Here is a 21,964-nt window from a genome sequence, read left to right as displayed (position 1 = left end):
GCAAAGGTAAGGTAATAATCCATTGATAATGGTCTTAAAACCTGCATCCAATTAAAGATGAGTAAGTCGCAGGTTTTACGTCACGTTGATCAACATATTACCTTCAAAGATTTAAGAATCATCGGCTGAAGTTCTTTTTGATTAAGCCACGTGTTTAGAGCACGTTGACAACTCACGTTGAAAGTTACTCCACTGTACAAGCACACGTGACCAGGTGCGCTCGTTGTGCATCACAATATAATACTCTTTAAAAGGTAGAACGTTTTGTTGAACCACGAAGAGCTGCAACTTCATCGCTTGGTCGCAGAGTGGCGGAAGAGAGCGAGGCCGTGGATTGTGTGCAACAGGCCGACCTCCTCGTATTACAAGAACAAAGACGGAAGCACAAAAATTATTACCTCATAAGGTGCCCTGTGATTGGATATACAGGTAGTTTTAAACAGTCGCGATAACTACCGAAGAAAACCGAGGAAAGCTCGATAGTTGAAACACATTGAAACCCAGCCCCCTGCAGACACCTGTAAGGAAATGAGCTTTGCATTCTGTTATGAGTACAAATAGATACACAATGGTAACAAACTTCGACGGTCAAGTTTACCAAATTAAAAGCTGGTTTGAGAAAGTTCCTTGCAGTTTAGACTCATGGATTTTTCAAATAACGTTACAATGCGGTGAATTTGAGATGTACCTGTGGGTCCAAACCCCATATTCAATCACTTAAAATCTCGCACAAATGGCCCGACTTCCAAAGTGAATGTTGCTCTTGTTAATGTGGGCCCAACGGCGCAGACTGAAAATTGAAATATGATAGCCAAGGAAAATAAACAAAGGCTTTGGCACAGAGTGTAACGCGAGTCAACTCAATGGAAATGTTCAAAAGAGCAAGAGGAGGCAAGAAAACCGGTACACGGCTCCGAAATAGTCAGCAAAGATGAAAAAATCTTCAACTAAAGTAACACCGACCAGCATCGTGTGCTCAATAATTCACAAAACAGACAGACATGTGAAGATGGCAAACCGATTGAGTCTTTGAAGGCCCTTTAACATCTTTGCTGAAGCTCGCACAAAAGGCTTAAAGACCCATTGCAAAATCAACAATTGGGGCTTTTCCTTTGAAGGCCTCTTTATCCCAGCAAGGCATGTTTGTGCTGGGAAGTAATGGGGATTGCTTGGGTCACACACCATGACTTGTGGGACGGTTGCGTTTGCTCGTCTCGTGCGACGCCCTCCTTTTAACGGTCCGAGGAACCGCCCGGCAGGGGTAAACAGTGCCGTGTCTTTCTGCCCTTTGTTTCTGCTTTCAAACTTGATCTGCCCAGAACCATTATCCACTTCCCTTCCTGTATGAACTGTCTTAGCTTAGGGAAAAAAAACAACAGAGTAAAACTAGTAAAACAATTTGATTGTTCATTTTGCAACGACACCTTTCACGCATTGTCTTCAATTTCCAAAAACAGGGGCTGTCATTTTAGATATTAGCAATGGTACCTGCCCTGCGGGTGGGGCTTCAATTGGGAAGCCCAAATGAAAAGGCAAAATATCAGAAATTGAAGGCTTTTTTATTTTAAACGATTCATATAAACATCCGTTCAATCATATCACACACAAATCATCAAAATCTAAACAGTATTTATAGAATTTCAATAAAAGCCACATCACTGTTCATATCGGTAAATATTATTCCATCGTGTTTGGAAAAACTGGAAAATTGGAAAATTGGAAATTGGGGAAAAATTGGAAAAACAATACAGCATATTTTACTCCAGGGGGTCCCAGGATTACCCACCAAAAATTTCGTTGCGTTCGCTTCAGCCGTTTTTGCGGTAACTGGGAACAGACGTACAGACAGAGATTTCGTGAATTATAGTAAGACTAGCCGAAAGCACCCGGTGTGGCCTGGGTTCTTTTTGAATTAATTTACTACTATAATTCAGCTTTTACTCGCGGCCGAAGAAGATTGACTACGATAATTCAGCTCAGCTTTTAATTGCGAAATGGGCCCACCCCAGCCGATGCGACCTTGACCGGCCTCGCCACCAAGCCTATAACCTTCCAGGGGCCCGTCCCGACATTTTTGGTTATTTTTGAATGAATTTACTACGACAATTCAGCTTTTACTCACGGCCGTAGAAGATTGACTACTATACTGAAACGCAAAAGAAACTTACCACCTTTGAAACCTTTAAATATCAACAATAACACTGTGTGTAGTAAATGTGTGAACTTATTTGTGGACAATAGTGTCCTCACTGTCAGACAAAACGGTCACGGATGGTCACTTGAACCTTCAATGGTCACTTCATAGCACAGCTGTTGAACAGCCGTTTTGACTGTCAGTGATTAGCCAAGGGGTACGGGATGATTTTAATGAGCGAAACGTGATGTCTTGATATTGGCTTTAAAAAGGCCAGTGCAAAATGGGCATTTCAATCAACCTGCCACGATTGTCAAGGAATCAACGGCAGCGTGCCCTGGGCATGCTGCAAGGCGGCCTGAGCTACCGTGAGGTGGCACGTCGCCTTGGCTGTTCACACCAGACGATATCGGCCGTGGTGGACAGAGACACCCTCCACAACTCTGCAGATGACAGACCTCGATCAGGGAGGCCAACAGTCACCACTGCAAGGCAGGACAGGCAGATGGTCCGAAGTCACCTGTGGGATCGATTCCGTCCAGCATCCCGCACTGCGGCAGAAACTCCGGGGCGTGCAAACCCATGGATCTCCAATGATACTGCACGAAGACGACTGCATGACTATGGTCTGACTGCCAGAAAACGCAAAAGAAATTTACCACTTGTTTGAAATGTAATAAAATTGTAACAGTTCAAAATAAAACAAACCAACAATTGCTAATTGAAACATTGGCATTTTATTGATGACATGTCAAGTTTTTGACCAAGATACACCATCTCATCAGTTTGTTCTACAGTACAGAACAGCACAGGGTGCAATGTCAGTCCCCTTTCAATAGCGTGTGTGGCCACCATTGTTTTGGATACAGGCAGTGCATCGTCGGCGTATACTGCCTACAAGTCTTTGGATGGATTGCTGCTGGATTCTGTCCCACTCAGTCCTCAATGTCTGAAGCAGCTCTGCCCGTGTCCTGGCCCTGCCAACTACGCATCTCCCAAGCTCATCCCACAGGTGCTCTATGGGATTCAGGTCAGGGGAGAGCGCAGGCCACTGCATGGTGTTGATGTTCTCGCCTTGGAGAAATGCAGTGGTAAAGCGAGCAGCATGGGAACGAGCGTTGTCATGCTGAAAGGTTCTCAGTTCTGGGTGGTCTAGCAGGAATGGCAGCAGATGAGGTCGCAGGATGTTATCCACATACCGCTGGGCGTTAAGATTCCCATCCACAACCACCAGTGGCGTCCTGTACCGGCCTGATATGGCAGCCCACACCATCACACTTGGGCCACCCCACCTGTTGGCTTGACGCATGCAACAATCGGCATATCGCTCGCCAGTTCTTTTCCAGACACGCTCACGCCCATCAGGACTGTCCACACAGAACGTTGACTCATCGCTGAAAGCGACCTCGTTCCACTGCGCCAAGGTCCACCGCTGATGCTGCTGGCACCATCTCTGTCGGTTGCGGCGATGGGCAGCCGTCATCACGGGGCCTCTGTATGGTCTTCTGGCAGTCAGACCATAGTCATGCAGTCGTCTTCTTGCAGTATCATTGGAGATCCGTGGGTTTGCACGCCCCGGAGTTTCTGCCGCAGTGCGGGATGCTGGACGGAATCGATCCCGCAAGTGACTTCGGACCATCTGCCTGTCCTGCCTTGCAGTGGTGACTCTTGGCCTCCCTGATCGAGGTCTGTCATCTGCAGAGTTGTGGAGGGTGTCTCTGTCCACCACGGCCAATATCGTCTGGTGTGAACAGCCAAGGCGATGTGCCACCTCACGGTAGCTCAGTCCGCCTTGCAGCATGCCCAGGGCATGCTGCCGTTGATCCCTTGACAATCGTGGCATGTTGATTGAAATGCCCATTTTGCACTGGCCTTTTTAAAGCCAATATCAAGACATCACGTGCAGCTCATTAAAATCATCCCGTACCCCTTGGCTAATCACTGACAGTCAAAACGGCTGTTCAACAGCTGTGCTATGAAGTGACTATTGAAGGTTCAAGTGACCATCCGTGATTGTTTTGTCCGACAGTGAGGACACTATTGTCCACAAATACGTTCACACATTTACTACACGCAGTGTTATTGTTGATATTTAAAGGTTTCAAAGGTGGTAAGTTTCTTTTGCGTTTCAGTATATAATTCAGCTCAGCTTTTAATTGAGAAATGGGCCCAGCTCGGTCAAAGCGGCCTCGACCGGCCTAGCCACCCAGCCTAAAACCTTTCCGGGGCCCGTCCCGACATTTTTGGTTCTTTTTGAATGAATTTACTACCATAATTCAGCTTTTACTCGCGGCCGGAGAAGATTGACTACTATAATTCAACTCAGCTTTTAATTGCGAAAAGGGCCCAGCCCGGCCAAGGTGGGCCTCGACCGGCCTCGCCACCTAGCCTAAAACCTTCCCGGGGCCCGTCCCGACATTTTTTGTAGTAGAGGTTTCCTCCTATCTTTCACCGTTCAGGAGATTAGCTTGCGCAGACAAACAAACAAACAAACAAAAACTTTCTTATACATATATATATATATATATATATATATATATATATATATATATATATATATATATATATATATATAGATTAGATGAGGTTAGATTTCAAAAAAATTTACTGCCAAAACCGATGAAAAAGGAAAGCCATAACACTGTCAGAGTAATTTCCTTTCATGTGAAACTCTTAATAATCAACAAAGCATATTACTCTTAATAATCATGCCAGCTCTTACGATGTCTCTCCGTAAAGACCGACTGGACAACCCTCCCATCCACTTTCTGAATAATCCTCTCCAAGAAGTTCTGTCACTCAAGCTTTTGGGTCTCACTATCTGCCATGATCGTTCCTGAGAAAACCACATTTCAAATCTGGCCTCCAAAGCCAGTCGCCGACTGGGCATCCTCCGGCGTGCGAAGTCCTTCCTTGGCACACCTGAGCTCCTCACCACATAGAAGGCTTTCATCCGCAGCTCAATGGAATACTGCTCTCCCCTCTGGGCTGGTGCTCCTGCCTCACACCTCGCTCGTCTTCACGCTGTTGAAACCAAAGCGTTCAGAATCATTGGAATCTCCCGCGATGAAGCGAACTCCAAGGGCCTCTCACTCACTCACCGCAGGCAGGTTGGTGGTCTTTCCGTCTTCTACCGACTCCTCTCTGGCCTTGCCCCCCCCAGCTCTCTCTGGGCTCTGTCCCGCAAATATTCCCACAGGTCTCACAAGATCTGCCTGCAACCCTCTTATGGTTAAACTGCCAAAATCAAGACTCTCTGCTCACCTTCACTCCTTCATTCCTCTTTTCTCCAACCTCTGGAACAAACTCCCTCACTCTCTTCAATCCCACTCCACCCTCCAGGTCTTTAAAATAGCTGTTCACCACCATCTCTTATCTTCCCCCATCCAAAACCTTGATCTTTTCTACCCTCGCTAATTTCACCCCAATTCCACTTTTTTGAAATACCAACTTCTGTCCTGCAAGTGCTTGGTGTCCTTGTGTTTTATACTTCTCCCCCCCCCCCCCCCCCACCCCTTCCCACGCCTCCTCCCCCCAAGCCCTCTCCCTCCCACACATCTCCCTGCTCTCAAATGTTGCGTTTGTGTGCTTCCCCTTCTCTCCCCATCTTGTCTTCCGCTCCTTCTTTTTATATATTTTGTTTGTCTGGTTGATTTGTTTGTGAAGTAAATGTTAGCTCTTTTACAAGCCTCGATTCAGTATACAAAAAAAATAAAAATAAAAATAAATAATAAAGCTGCCTGGGTGTGGGTTCCTCTCTCACCAGCCATGGCACCTCAGCAAAGGACTTCTGCGACTCTTTGGGACTGACACAATCTGTCAATTTCCCGACCCGGACCAAGGTCAATGGAGTATCTTCTCTTCTAGACTTGATTATGACAAACTTCCCTGCAAATGCCTGCTGCTCTTCTTCTGCTCCAATCGGCTCATCTGATCATGCACTTGTTAAAGTGGACATCTCTCTGGCCATTCTCAGAGAGCCTCCTCAGCACCGACGAATCTGGCATTTCACTCAGGCTGACTGGCACGGTCTGCAAGCAGCCATCAATCATCTGGACTGGTCTCCCATCTCTGCTGCCTCTGACATCAATTCTTCCTGGGAATTCTTCCAAAGCAAACTGCTCTCTCTCATGCACAGATTTATCCCATCTCGTTGTCTTACTCTTCCTCCCGTCCATGGTACACTGAATCTTGTGGTGAGGTAGTTGCCCTGAAACAACTTGCCTTTGCCTCTTGGAAGGCAAATCCAACTGAAGGCAATCTCAGTTCCTTCCACCAAGCTCGGAACAAGTGTGTATCTACCCTCAGGGGTGTCAGGAAGTGCTATCTCTCCACACTCAAGATTGAACTCTCAAACCTGTCTCCTTCCTCCAAATCCGTTTCTGGTGTTTGTTCCCCCTCCATCCCCTCCCTTACCTCAAATGGCTACACAGTTGACACCGCATGTGACAAAGCTGAATGCCTCAACTCTGTGTTTGCCTCAAAATCTTGTGTCCCAAACCAATCTCTCTCTGTTCCCACCTTTCCCAGTCGAACCCAACTGCTCCTGGACTCTGTGTCCTTCTCTCCTGACAAGGTGGAGAAATTTTTGTCAAACCTCGACTCTGATTCTGCAACTGGACCAGACGGCATCAGCGCACGGGTCCTAAAATCCTGCTCTGCCGCTCTATCTCACGCTCTCTCTGTTCTTTTCACTCTCTCTTTTGCTCAAGGTCATCTGCCAGCATCTTGGAAATCAGCAATCATTACGGCTTTACACAAAAAGGTGCAAAAACAGATCCTTGCAACTACAGACCAATCAGCCTGCTCCCAATTATCAGCAAAGTCATGGAATTCCATCATTGCTTCGGATATCAAATCCTTCCTCTTCTCCAATGGCTTGATCTCTAATCATCAATTTGGATTCAGACTAGGTCCTTCGACTCTGGACATGTTGCTTCTGCTGTCTCAACAATGGATGGAGGTCCTCAATGCCAAACAGGAAATCAGAGCTGTCTCCCTTGACTTATCATGTGCCTTCGATACGGTCTGGCACCCAGCCCTGCTCACCAAACTCTCCTCCTATGGTATCCATGGAAATCTCCACTCATGGCTTGCGGACTTCCTCTCTGGTCGTAGGCAACGTGTGGCCCTGAATGGATTTCTCTCATCTCCCAATCCTGTTCTGGCTGGAGATCCCCAAGGTAGTGTTCTGGGCCCTGTGCTATTTCTGGTCTTCATCAATGATCTCTCTGACTCTCTGGAAAATCCTATCTATCTCTTTGCTGATGACTCCACTCTCTGCCGCTCCATTCCTCATCCCTCAGATCGGCAGTCTGCAGCCTCCTCACACTCTGCAGGCCTGGACAAAATCACAGACTGGTCAAACAAGTGGAACATGTCTTTCAATCCTAACAAATCTCACACTCGATGTCTCTCCGAAAAGACTGACTGGAAAACCCTCCCATCTACTTTCTAAACAATCCTCTCCAAAAAGTTCTGTCACTCAAGCTTTTGAGTCTCACTATCTGCCATGATCTTTCTTGGGAAAACCACATTTCCAAGCTGGCCTCCAAAGCCAGTCGCCGACTGGGCATCCTCTGTCGTGCGAAGTCCTTCCTTGGCACACCTGAGCTCCTCACCACATACAAGGCTTTCATCTGCAGCTCAATGGAATACTGTTCTCCCATCTGGGCTGGTGATCCTGCCCTCGCACCTAGCTCGTCTTCACGCTGTTGAAACCAAAGCTTTCAGAATCATTGGAATCTCCTGCGATGAAGCTAACTCCGAGGGCCTTTCACTCACTCACCGCAGGCAGGTTGGTGGTCTTTCTGTCTTCTACCGACTCCTCTCCGGCCTTGCTCCACCCAGCTCTCTCTGTGCTCTATCCCCCTAATATTCCTACAGGTCGCACAAGATCTGCCAGCAACCCTCTTATGGTTAAACTGCCAAAATCTAGCCAAAATCTAGGCTCTCTGCTCACCTTCACTCTTTCATTCCCCTTTTCTCCCGCCTCTGGAACAAACTCCCCCACTCACTTCAATCCCACTCCTCCCTCCAGGTCTTTAAAACAGCTGTTCACCACCATCTATCTTCCCCTATCCAAAACCTTGATCTTTTCTACCCCCACAAATTCACCCCAGATACACTTTTTTTTTGAAATTCCAACTTCTTTCCAGGAAGTCCTTGCAGTGTTCATATGTTTTATACATCTCCTACCTCCCCCCAAGCCCTCTCCCTCCCACATTTCTCCCGATGTCCCTGCTCTCAAATGTTGTGTTTGTGTCCTTCCCCCTCTCTCCCCATCTTGTGGTATTGCTTCCCCCTCTCTCCCCACCGCTCCCCTTATTTTGTGTTTTATGTGTCGGTTTGACTTTTTGTGTGATTAATGTTCGCTCTTTCACGAGCCTCGAAAAAAAAAAGAAGTAACTAAATAATTGCCTTCATGGATCACAAGAGTTGTGACATTACATGATATATTAAGTGCACTTGACTAGGCCACAGTTACCCAAGCATTGTTCAGAGCTAACGGAGTTCGTGTGTTTGCATTCCCACATGTTCCCACAAGTCTTCCAGTGGCACGCGCCTCCTTGGCAGGAGCTTCAGCCGGACACCTATTCCTATGCGGACCCTCACCAATTGTCCTGAGCCAATCATGATCATCCGAGGCAATTGTCACAATTTCAAGTAAATCGCTAAATATACATGTATTTAAAACAGTGTTGCTGAAGTATAGGTAAGTTTAGCAGTGATATGAGGTGGAGAGGAAAAGCTAATTGAGCAACAATTACATATTATGGAAAGCAGACTTGGGAAGTTTATTTTGATGGAAGGAAGTTAGCATCGGTGCATAACAGGAAGTTTTATTTAAAAATTGTGCTAAATTTATTTGAAGCGGCAACTGTATCTAGGAAGATGAAGCGAGTGTTGTGAAAATCAACCAGATCCACAACTTTGTCCCATAGGTAGGTTTAATCTCAATTAGATATTTGGCATCATCCTGTAAAAATACAAACATGCAATATATATCAGGATCTTGGTATCATACAGAGAGGACCGATAATATTAGTCAAAGCAAGCGAGTCTAGTATATATGTATGTACGTACCATTCAAGACTACATGTAAAGTAACTGTCACAGGAGTGGCTCAGCGTCGCGGATGTCCCAGGTTTTATAGACGCCCTTCAGTGGCTGAAGCGAGTATCTCTCCTGGGTTCAACTTTGGTATAATGTATAATTTCACTACAGCGAGTGTAGTAGATTTTGAAATTTTGGAATTTTAAAAAGCATTTGGAAATGTGCCAGAGAGTCGATTTGTGAGCTTTGGTGGAACAGCCTGGTGTTGGGCTAGCGGCTAGGGTGCCAGCTTAGGATCCCAGGATCCTGGGTTCGAATCCCGGTCGATCGCTGAATTAACGCCAGGGGGGTTGACTCAGCCTGTCATCCTTCCGAGGTCGGCTAATTGAGTACCAGTTCACTGGTAATTCCCTGCTTGTCGTAAAAGGCGACAAAAAGGGTTGGCGGCAGGAAGGGCATGCGGCCGTAAAACATTGCTTCAAAAAGGGGACCAAAAAACAACAACAACCACGGTCCCCGAAAAAGGCCAACCCCCGCTTTGCGGGGAAAAATGGCCTCTAAAAGGTGGTGGAACAACGGGCACAGGGCAGGTGAATAGTCTTGATAGAATTGGTTAAGGAAGAGAAAACAAAGTACTAACTAGAACGGTATTCGGTAGGGCACATACTCTCGCCTCACGTTTATTCTGCACAAAAATACAACCATTAACTGAACACCCAACTATTATGGCCCACAGCTATGATGGCCCATATACATGTATCATCCATGCATCCTATAATGGCCCACAGCTATTATGGCCCAATTGGCCCATATACATGTATCATCCATGCATCCTATAATGGCCCACAGCTATTATGGCCAATATACACGTATCATCCATGCATCCTATAATGGCCCACAGGTATAATGGCCCATATACATGCATCATCCATGCATCCTATAATGGCCCACAGCTGTTATGGCTAATATACACGTATCATCGACTCTGTTTCGTCGACTACGTTTCCGGTCCCTGGAGCAAGGAAGCGTCTTCGACCTCTGCACGGCAGCAAAGTTATAGTATTTTTTCCATTCGTGTCTTCGTCAATTTATACTCGTTTTTTATTGTGCATGTGTTGCAGTGTGTTTTCTAGTTGGTGTTAATTTGCAATTCTTGCAAACTTTTGCATAAGTTAATCGTTTTCTGTCCCGCCGCGTGCGCGGCCTGGTTTCTCTCGGCTTCCCTACCCCCATAGGTGTTCTGTGAATTTAAGTTCTTTCCTTCGCTGTATTGCTTATTTCTTAGATTTTCTCTTCTCCCCTTAACTTCCCCGAACATCGACCACTTGTCTAACGTTTTAAATACCGTCTGGCAAATACCGCAATTAATCGTGTTCTGCTCCTCGTGTGCGGCCTTGTACCCCCGTCGTTGTTTGCTAAAATAAGTCCCCTACTTCGTGTTTTGCTTGGCTCTTAGATTTTTCCCTTATACCCCGAACATAATACTCTTTGTCTGACGTTTTAAATCCCCCCCCCCCCCCCCAAAAACAAACAAAAAAAAAAACTTCTTTTCCCTTTCTCCACGTGTGCTGTTGTCTCATCCTGTACTTCTGTCCAGGTGTGCTGTTCGCCCCGCCCCCATTATCTCCTTGCCATCCACCTTTTGCTCTGTTCACGTGACTCGTGGTGGTCCCTCTTGGCCCTCCCACCATCGGAATTTTGTGCATTAAAGATTGTTCACGGTTCTGTTTAAATATTATTTAAATATGTTTAAACTTTCCCCTTCAGTGTTTTATTCAGTGGTATATTACAACACGCTCTTTTTCTTCATATTTAAAAGGCTTCATTCAATTTCCTCTCCAACTCATTCCACTTCAAAAAAAAAAAATTCAATCCCAGGATCCTGGGTTATAACTCGAAATCACTACATGCTCTAAATTCACATTCTTTCCATCCTTCCTCCATCGTTCTTAATCGGATTGCTAACTTGAAAATCACAATAAACCCAATTTGTTATAAATGTTCGTCTTTCATTAATCATCCACTTTCTAAACTCCCCACTTGCCCCTCCCTTCCAAATCCCCCCCCTTGCCCCTACACTCCTAAACTCCCTCCTTGCCCCTCCACTCCTAAACTCCCCCCCTTGCCCCTCCCCTCCTAAACTCCCCCCTCACTCCTCCCCTTCAAAACTCCCCCCCCCCCCCCAACCCCTCCCATTCAAATCTCCTCCCATACCATTCCTCTACAATTCTCCCTCCCCCCTCCTCCTCCTCAAAGTTGCCTCCTCCCCACTTCGTCTCCCTTCTATCTCATACCTCCACCTCCCCCAACCTTATACTTTCCTCTGCCCCCCCCCCCCTCAAACAACCCCTCACTGTGCCTCATCCCTTCACCATCAAACCTTTCGTTCTCCTCATCCTTCCTTTTCTTGTAACTCTTCTGTAATCTCTGACACACTATCAACTGCTCTCCCTACCTCCCCCTCCCATCCTTCATCTTACCCGACATCTCCCCTCCCCTGTCCTGTACCTGATGCTCCCCCTCTCTCTTCATTAACGGTATGGACCTCAAACATCCGGGGCCTTCGCTCAAACTTGACTGATCTCTCCAAACAGGTTGCTTCTGACAATCCAGACTTGATCTGCTTAACAGAAACTTTCCTCCTTCAAGATGTCTCTGATTCCTTAATATCTCTTCCTGGTTACTCCCTCCTCCGGTATGATAGACCTGAGCCTCATCCTGGTGGTGGGGTGGCTATCTTTATCAAAAACTCTCTTCCTCACTCTCCTTGCACTGCCCTCTCTCCACCTCACCCCCAGGAGTACCTCTGGCTATGGCTTCCTCTCCGCTCCCACCTTTTGTTCATATGTGTTCTGTACCGTCCTCCAAACAGTGATGACTCCATTTACATTTCACTGTCTGACAACATGGACCAACTTCTATCCACTCATCCCAACTCTCTCTTCCTCATATGTGGCGACTTCAACTGTCATCATGAGAGCTGGCTGGGTGTGGGTTCATCTCTCACCAGCCATGGCACCGAAGCAAAGAACTTCTGCGACTCACTGGGATTGACACAATCTGTCAATTTCCCGACCCGGATCTCAGCCAATGGTGTATCTTCTCTTCTAGACTTGATTATGACAAACTTCCCTGCTAATGTATGCTGCTCTTCTTCTGCCCCAATCGGTTCTTCTGATCATGTCCTTGTTAAAGTGGACATCTCTCTGGCCATTCTCAGAAAGCCTCCTCAGCGTCGCCGAGTCTGGCATTTCACTCAGGCCGACTGGCACGGTCTTCAAGCAGCCATCAATCATCTGGACTGGTCTCCCATCTCCACTGCCTCTGACATCAATTCTTCCTGGGCATTCTTCCAAAGCAAACTGCACTCTCTCATGCACAGATTTATCCCATCTCGTCTTCAGTTGTCTTACCCTTCCTCCCGTCCATGGTACACTGAATCTTGTGGTGAGGCAGTTGCCCTGAAACAACTTGCCTTTGCCTCTTGGAAGGCTAATCCAACTGAAGGCAATCTCAGTTCCTTCAAACAAGCTCGGAACAAGTGTGTGTCTACCCTCAGGAGTGCCAGGAAGCACGATCTCTCCACACTCAAGAATGAACTCTCAAACCTGTCTCCTTCCTACAAATCCTGGTGGTGTCTGGTCAAATCCGTTTCTGGTGTTTGTTCCCCCTCCATCCCCTCCCTTACCTCAAATGGCTACACAGTTGACACCGCACGTGACAAAGCCGAATGCCTCAACTCTGTGTTTGCCTCAAAATCTTGTGTGCCAAACCCATCTCTCTCTGTTCCCACCTTACCCAGTCGAACCCAAATGCTCCTGGACTCTGTGTCCTTCTCTCCTGACAAGGTGGAGAAGTTTTGTCCAACCTCGACTCTGATTCTGCAACTGAACCAGACAGCATCAGCCCACGGGTCCTAAAATCCTGCTCTGCTGCTCTATCTCACCCTCTCTCTATTATTTTCACCCTCTCTTTTGCTCAAGGTCATCTGCCAGCATCCTGGAAATCAGCAAACATTACCGCTTTACACAAAAAAGGTGCAAAAACAGATCCTTGCAACTACAGACCAATCAGCCTGCTCCCAATTATCATCAAAGTCATGGAATCCATCATTGCTTCGGATATTAAATCCTTCCTCTTCTCCAATGGCTTGATCTCCGATCATCAATTTGGTTTCAGACCAGGTCATTCTACTCTGGGCATGCTGCTTCTGCTGTCTCAACAATGGATGGAGGTCCTCTATGCCAAACAGGAAATCAGAGCTGTCTCCCTTGACATATCACGTGCCTTCGATACGGTCTGGCACCCAGCTCTGCTCACCAAACTCTCCTCCTATGGTATCCATGGAAATCACCATGCATGGCTTGCGGACTTCCTCTCTGGTCGTAAACAACGTGTGGCCCTAAATGGATTTCTCTCATCTCCCCTTCCTGTTCAGGCTGGAGTTCCCCAAGGCAGTGTTCTGGGCCCTGTCCTTTTTCTGGTCTTTATCAATGATCTCTCCGACTCTCTGGAAAATCCTCTCTATCTCTTTGCTGATGACTGCACTCTCTGCCGCTCCATTCCTCTTCCCTCAGATCGGCAGTCTGCAGCCTCCTCACTCTCTGAAGGCCTGGACAAAATCACAGACTGGTCAAACAAGTGGAACATGTCTTTCAATCCTGACAAATCTCACACTCTTACTATGTCTCTCCGAAAAGATTGACTGGACAACCCTCCCATCTACTTTCTCAACAATCCTCTCCAAGAAGTTCTGTCGCTCAAGCTTTTGGGTCTCACTTTCTGCCATGATCTTTCTTGGGAAAACCACATTTCCAAGCTGGCCTCCAAAGCCAGTCGCCGACTGGGCATCCTCCATCGTGCGAAGTCCTTCCTCGGCACACCTGAGCTCCTCACCACATACAAGGCGGCTTTCATCCACAGCGTAATGGAATACTGTTCTCCCCTATGGGCCGGTGCTCCTGCCTCACACCTAGCTCGGCTTCACGCTGTTGAAACCAAAGCTTTCAGAATCATTGGAATCTCCAGTGATGAAGCTATCTCCGAGGGCCTTTTACTCACTCAACGCAGACAGGTAGGTGGTATTTCTGTCTTCTACCGACTCCTCTCCGGCCTTGCTCCCCCAGCTCTCTCTGTGCTTTGTCCCCCAAATATTCCTACAGGTCGCACAAGCTCTGCCAGCAACCCTCTGATGGTTAAACTGCCGAAATCTCGACTCTCTGCTCACCTTCACTCTTTCATTCCCCTTTTCTCCCGCCTCTGGAACAAACTCCCACACTCCCTTCAATCCCACTCCTCCCTCCAGGTCTTTAAAACAGCTGTTCACCACCATCTCTTATCTTTCCCCATCCAAAACCTTGATCTTTTCTACCCCCACTAATTCACCCCAGATCCACCTTGTTTGAAATTCCAACTTCTTTCCTGGAAGTCCCGGCAGTGTCCATATGTTTTATACCTCTCCCACCCCCCCTTCCCATGCATCGCCCCCCCCCCCCAAAGCCCTCTCCCTCCCACAGATCTCTCGATGTCCCTGCTCTTAGATGTTGTGTTTGTGTTCCTCCCCCTCCCGCCCCATCTTGTCTACCGCTCCCCATGTTATATGTTTTATGTGTCGGTTTGTCTTTCTGTGTGATTAATGTTAGCTCTTTCACGAGCCTCGATCTTGTATCCAAAAAAAACAAAAAACATCCATGCATCCTATAATGGCCCACAGCTATTATGGCCCATATACATACATCATCCATGTATTCTATTATGGCCCATAGCTATTATGGCCCATATACATATATCATCCATGCATCCTATTATGGCCCATATACACATGTCATCCATGCATCCTATAATTGGCCACAGTTATTATGGCCCATATACACATATCATCCATGCATCCTATAATGGCCCACAGCTATTATGGCCCATATACACATATCATCCATGCATCCTATAATGGCCCACAGCTATTATGGCCCATATACACATATCATCCATGCATCCTATAATGGCCCACAGCTATTATGGCCCATGTACACATATCATTCATGCATCCTATAATGGCCCACAGCTATTATGGCCAATATACACGTATCATCCATGCATCCTATAATGGCCCACAGCTATTATGGCCAATATACACATATCATCAATGCATCCCATAATGGCCCACAGCTAGTATGGCCCATATACACATATCATCCATGCAACCTAGCTATTATGTCATAGCCTTATTGATTGATTTTTTGGATATCTAAAGACCATGTTTGTGCACATTATGGATAATTGTGTAAATTATAATGAATGTGAAAAATATTTCAAACTCTATTCCCCATGGATAGCCGATCTTATGTATGAAGTTTTGTATTGATCTGTTCGGCGATTCCAAAGATTATTTTTCAAGTTTTTATTTTCAATCGAATATAGCCACCAAACCATGTGACCAATACAAACGACAACAACAACAGGCATTTTAAGGCCATTTTCCCTACAATAGCGGGGGTTAGCCTTGCGGTCACAATGACAATCTTCTCCATTTTGCCCTATTTTCTGCATCTCCCCTTGTTAATCCCCTTGCCCGCATTTCTTCTTCGACCATCTTTAGCCAAGTCTTTCTCGGTCTTCCCCGTCCTCTACTTCCTTCGACATTCATTTCCATCACTCTTTTCAACCAGTCACTTTCATCCTTCCTCAACACATGACCAAACCATCTCAACCTGTTTCTCTTCACAGCATCCATCACAGGCTCTATTCCGATCATCTTTCGCAATTCGTCATTTGTCTTCCTCTCTCTCAACGATACTCCGCACATCCACCGAACCATTCGCATTTCCACCCTTTCCAGCCTTCGTTGCTGCTCTACGTTCATTACCCATGTCTCGCTCCCATAAATCATAACACTTCTCACACATGCAGCATACACCTTTCCCTTCAGCTTCAACGACACTCCCCTCCTCATCAGCACGCCACTCAGTTCCCGAAACTTCTTCCATGCACATCTCACTCTAGCATCCATTGCCGAGTCTGGTCCACCTTCTCCATTCAGCATGTCTCCGAGGTAGCAAAATGTTTTCACACTTTCCAGCTTCACGCCGTCTCCAAGATCCAACTCAACATTTCCTCCATCTGCAGCTCCCTCTGTGCACACCTTACATTTGAATGTAGCTGCCGCACTAGTTAATGACCCTCTCAGACCACTACATTTTTGATGAACCCACTCAGCGCACATTGTACATTGAATGGAGTTCACTCCGACACCCTTCCTGCACACAGCACACGGCCACTTCCCAGTTCTTTCCACCTCACCACATGCTTTACCACTTGCCATCACCTTCGTTTTTCCGATATTCACCTTCAGACCGTTTGTCTCCATACATTCCTTCCACTTGTTCATCTTCAAGTGGAAGGAATGTATGGAGACAAAAGGTCTGAATGGAGACAATGTATGGAGACCATGTGACCAATGACATCATAAATTTAATTCTTCAATCACATCGGGTCGTACATCAGATTTACGAATTTCAGATTTTTTGGACAAGGATTTTGATTGAACCAATTTTGGCTGAAATACCACTTCACCGATGACATCATTGTTCTCACCCTATACATCTCATGGGGGATATAGGTGTCAGTAAACAACCGTGCTGAACCCCATTTGTGAAAACGAAGGCCCCTGACAGCTCACCTTCCATACGGATTCTTCTCATCATGCCACCATGGAACCGCCATACTATTATGACAAATTTGTCAGGACAGCAAATTTGCTGAGGACTTTCCAGAGTGCAGGCCTGTCTGCTTATACAGGGTGATTCACATACGACGTACTATTTTGTTTTTGAATAACTGTGTTGCGTGAACCGATTTACTTGTAATTTGCAGCACTTATAGACAAATGTTCCCCATTTATTATGTGAAAATTTCATTAAAAAATAATTGATACAAATTTAGTTATGGGTCTCGATATGGCGGCCGCCATTTTCGATCACCCGGAACAGTCTCTGCTTGTATTCGAGCATGGTTTTCTGCCGCATTTCATCAGTGATCTCCCAGAAGGAATCATGAAATCGCCCCTTTCCATCAGACTTGTGTGCCATCGCAGAATTGATGCATTGCTTGGCAGCACCCAGCTTCGACCAAACTCCGTTCGAAGAGGTCGTTTCACTTCGATTAAGCTTTTTGTGGCCTCATACCAGGTTGCAGCTCTTGCACGCTCCTGGCTGTTGTAACTTGCCATTCTTGCTGATTTTTTCTTTACATTATGCTGCTAAAAAGTCTAAAGCTGACTCAAAGACCGGTTCCATAATTATCAACGTTTAAGAGCAATTTAATCGACATGTCATGTCATGTCATGGCAAGAGGTCAGGCTGTTTCCCATCATCAAAAATGACGGCCGCCATATCGAGACCAATAACTAAATTTGTATCAATTATTTTTTAATGAAATTTTCACATAATAAATGGGGAACATTTGTCCATAAGTGCTGCAAATTACAAGTAAATCGGTTCACGCAACACAGAGTTATTCAAAAACAAAATAGTACGTCGTATGTGAATCACCCTGTGGTGTCAAATGTCTTGGTTAGGTCAATAAATGCTTTGTATAATGGCTGAGGCTGTTCCTTGCGATTGTTTTGTATTTGATGAGCAGTGAATATCATGTCTATTGTACTTCCCTGAGGATGAAAACCACACTGTGTTTCAGGAAGTACATAATCACTTATTTGGTAAAGATGTCTTGTTGGGAGGATTCGGGAAAGGATGATCCCAATGAGCAAGAGCATAGAAATGCTTCGGTAACTTCAGCAGTCACTCCTAGATCCTCTCCGTTTGTCTATCTTTATAATATTGGCATCTATGAGCAGCTGTGGTATTGTCTCCTGTGTCTAAATGTGTTGAACTAGCAGGGGCAAGTTATTAATAAGAGCATTTCCACCACTTATATTCGGTCAGTGGGTATCTCATCTGGGTCAGGTGATTTATTGTTTTTCATCTCACTAACTGCTTTAAAAACATATTCACAAGTGTGAGGATCACCAAGGTCATCATGAAGAAGAAGCTGGGGTATGGGGTATCTGGATGAGCGATACATCAGAAAAAGTAGATGGTCTGTTCAGTGGCTGACACAAGTGTTCCTTCTATCGGTTGTGGATTAATACTTTCTCCGATACGAGAACTTCCATCTTCATTAGTTACGGGCATCGCTGGAGATCATGTAGGACTGTAAACTGCTCTTGTCGCTTCGTTGAAGCACTTGATGTTATGCTGATCAGTGAACGTCTGCAGTTCATCTGCTTTTGGAGAAAACCACTTTCCATTAGACGAATTATCTGCTGGAACTGGTGACAGTGCTTCATAGTCAACTTTCTTAAAGTCAGAAGTGGGGTCAGCTGGAGAAGCATTCCATGCTCTCCGTTTCTTCATTTCCAGTAAGTGTGTCCTATTGTGTCCTAAGTGTGTCCTATCACACAGTAAGTGTCTCCTGTGTGATATTTCTGTGTAATTTTCATCAAACTAGTCCCGCATGGCATCGTGAACGTGGTAGATAATGTCATGAAGTGCTTTTCACTCTGCATCGACATCTTCTGGAATGTTCGGAGCGCCTTAAGTTGAGCTAACAGGTGAGCCAATAATTGTTCTGCCATTTTTGTATTTTTCAAATCTGCAACATTGAGTCATCGGGAGGATTATATTTTGCACATGTTGGGGTGAACCGGAAGGTGCAGCTTTGATCGCAAGGGCCCATGATCTGACCAGCAATTGGCTCCATGAAGCACACGTGTGATTTTCTTTTCATTGTATTTATTTTCCTCACTCTCGTCATTTTGTTAATTTTGTCATTTTATATGTAATATATGGGGGTCTGTACTCTAATTATGAAAAGACTCCTCCACAACTTTACCTGCCCATGAATATACAGGGAGCTATATATATATATAAATATATATATATATTGTTGCGGTTTTGAGAACCCACACAAGTAACATCATTAAAGGTTAAAGGTTGCACCCCATAGATAGGCCACAAGCAACACGTAGGTCACCTTAGGACGGTAGTTATTTCTTAGTATGTGTTTAGATAAGGCCATGTCCAGTAGTTGCATCTGCGTTGTGTCAAACAAATAAGAGTAGGCCCCTTTCGTTCATTTTGGCAGCCTCCCTCCAAGCGACGCCATTAAGCGCTGTTCAGTCTGTACCCCATCGCCCCTCCCAGTTTGTTACGCTCCTTGGCCGGCAGCCTTTGCTGCCCTTGAGCTCGATCAACCCAGCCCAAAAGCCACGAGGTGAGGCCCGAAAAGGGGGCGGAGCGCAAGGATGGAGGTGCGGCCACGTCAAACAGCCATCAAGGCGTAGCCGGTAAGACCACACCAGCTAATCAGGGCTAAGGTGAGATCGCCTGACAGGGCGTGGTTGGGGCTTCCAGAGCGTTCGCTGGCTTGTCTTATAAAAGCGCGCATGCAAAGCCCTTACACAGGACTGACGCAACTGCACTCGTTATATCAGGTTGACCTTCAGTTCTGAGCGGGGAGAGAGAGGCGCTCGAGAGTTGAGTTGAGTACTGAAGAACCTACGTGGTATTGACGGACTATCCAAGGATCCGCGTGCATACGGCGGTGGCAAGGAACTGAGGCTTGGTTTGGCTGTGGTAACATCAGTGGGGAAGTGGCGTATTACCCAGCGATACCGGGAGCGCGCGTAAAGGCGCCGGTACACTTATTACGTACGCGGCTAAGCATGCAATAACCGCCAGCTTACCGACCTTTCCCACATCACAATAATTGTCCGCTCGTGCCTACGCTACGCGGAGAGCTGCCTGCCGGGTTTCGATCTGCTGCACGGAACGAGCCAAGGACCGGGACGAGCTGTGGACGCCATCGCCGGGCTTGTCGACCTTCCACCCTACCTTCTACATCCCCATGTGAGTCTGAGTCTGAGACCAAGTCTGAGAGCGAGCGGGCCCGAGTCCAGGGAATAAGTTAAGACTGAATAAGGCTGCCCTGTGTCCTTTTTCATCCTCTTCCTTGTACATTCTTTCTTTTCCTCTTCTTGTACCAATTGTTAATAAATTACCTTGTTCTTCCTGGTTTCTTCCCAATTCGATCGTCCGTGTCTTTTCTCAAATTGGGTAAGCGTGGCACGATTCGGAACCGCTATAATCGGGTCTAGTCATTGTTAACGGCCCGAATCGCGGCTCGCTTCGCTCGGCATGTCCACTAACGCCGTGGTTCGGGCGGGAGTTATCTCCTTGCTTCACGGTCGGTGTTAGTACTTCGGTAATAGGACTAAATTCGACCAACAACCCTATTTAACACCGACCGGAAGGAACATGATCGCTTCGGGATCGCGCCGGCTAGATAAAGGACAAGGGGATTAATCCCCCCTTGATAAGGGGAAGGCCGAAGTTGGAGATCTGCAACAATTGGTGTCAGGAGTGGGATTTGAACCTGAAGTGCGCCTAACGCACTCCAAATTACGAGCGGCTGAAATTTTATTAACACCCAAATTTAAATCGTGCCATGGATAGCCAAGGCGATCGGAAGCCGGTGGGGGTAGAAGAGGAGGAAGGGTTAGAGTCAATCCAGGACCCCCGGGAAGAAGTGGAACAATTGGCAATGGAGGAGGATGCAGTTAATGAGGGTGCAGCAGTAGGGGTTGCTGGCAAGCAAAATTGCGACGCCTTGCACATGGCGACGAGGGCCGCGCCCGCTGCGCAAATGGGGGGGATGAATATGCAGGACCTCATTGCGCAGCTACAGGCAGCCACACAATTGGGGGTGGACAGAACGCAGGAGCAAATTGGGGGATTGAGTAAGGAGATGGAAAATAACAGGGAGCAATTGGGAAACCAAATTGGGGGATTGAGAAACGATGTGGGAAACCAAATTGGGGGATTGAAAAATGAAATGGGAAATCAAATTGGGGGATTAGAAAGCAAATTGGGGGGATTAGAAAGCAAATTGGGAGGCCAATTGAAGGACGTGGGTGGCCAAGCCAGAGAAATAAACGAGGGGTTAACGGGGTTTTTCGAACCAGAATAGGTGGCCAAATAAAAGCATTGGGGAAGGACATTGACCTCAGGTCGAGCGGGAAAGGTACAATGGTATGCGACGGGGTAGCGCGGCTTGAGGAACGCGGGGAAAGCGAGGATGAGCAAGGCATAGTTACGTGGACCGGGGTAGAAATCGCGACTCGGGGTATAGAAAAGCCGACGGCCGCTGAATTAGAAAATTTTATTTTATTAGCACCAGCAGTCATCGAGCTTAATAAGGAAAAGTAAATAATTATAGTGGAAATTGGGGTTGAAGAGACGGTGGACTTAGAAGAGCAATCGCAGGAGGAAAAGATGGAAATAGTGCAAAGTCTGTGTTCGCATCATGATGCCGTACTTGCTAATCCCAATAAAGATTTGCAGCTGCGTGAGGAGAAAAGAATCCCAAAGGTGAGTTGGGCTGTATATGGCGCGAAAAGGTTTGGCGGAAAGGATTTTTCGCGCGCTTGGGATCCTGGCGTCACCCGGAACGCTTGTGGAAGGTCCGTGGTGCGCTGTATGAAAGAGAATGGCACGAGTGTAAGGAAAAGGTGTGCGCCGAAGCGCGAGTGTGATACAGAATGTGGAAGTGAGGGTGAGTGTGACAGAGTGTGAGATGGATGGACAGAGTGTGCGAGAATGCACACCAGAGTTGGTTGTGGAGAGTGTGCGAGACCAGAGCGTGTCGCAGAGAGTGTGCGGGGATGAACACCGGAGCGGGTGATTGGGTATGTGCAAGAGTGCACACCCATGGTGGTTA

General features: G+C 46.6%; 1 protein-coding gene across 1 annotated transcript in view; it reads right to left on the bottom strand.

Annotated features, from left to right (window-relative positions):
• Positions 1-21,964, bottom strand: part of LOC137431866 (triple functional domain protein) — a 469,010-nt gene that overhangs the window by 200,245 nt on the left and 246,801 nt on the right.

This window comes from Myxine glutinosa, chromosome 7, assembly GCF_964187855.1.
Source record: "Myxine glutinosa chromosome 7, kmMyxGlut1.1, whole genome shotgun sequence".
NCBI classification, from domain to species: Eukaryota; Metazoa; Chordata; class Myxini; order Myxiniformes; family Myxinidae; genus Myxine; species Myxine glutinosa.
Note: the sequence above shows the minus strand (reverse complement) of the source record. Positions and strands in the feature narration are given on the sequence as shown.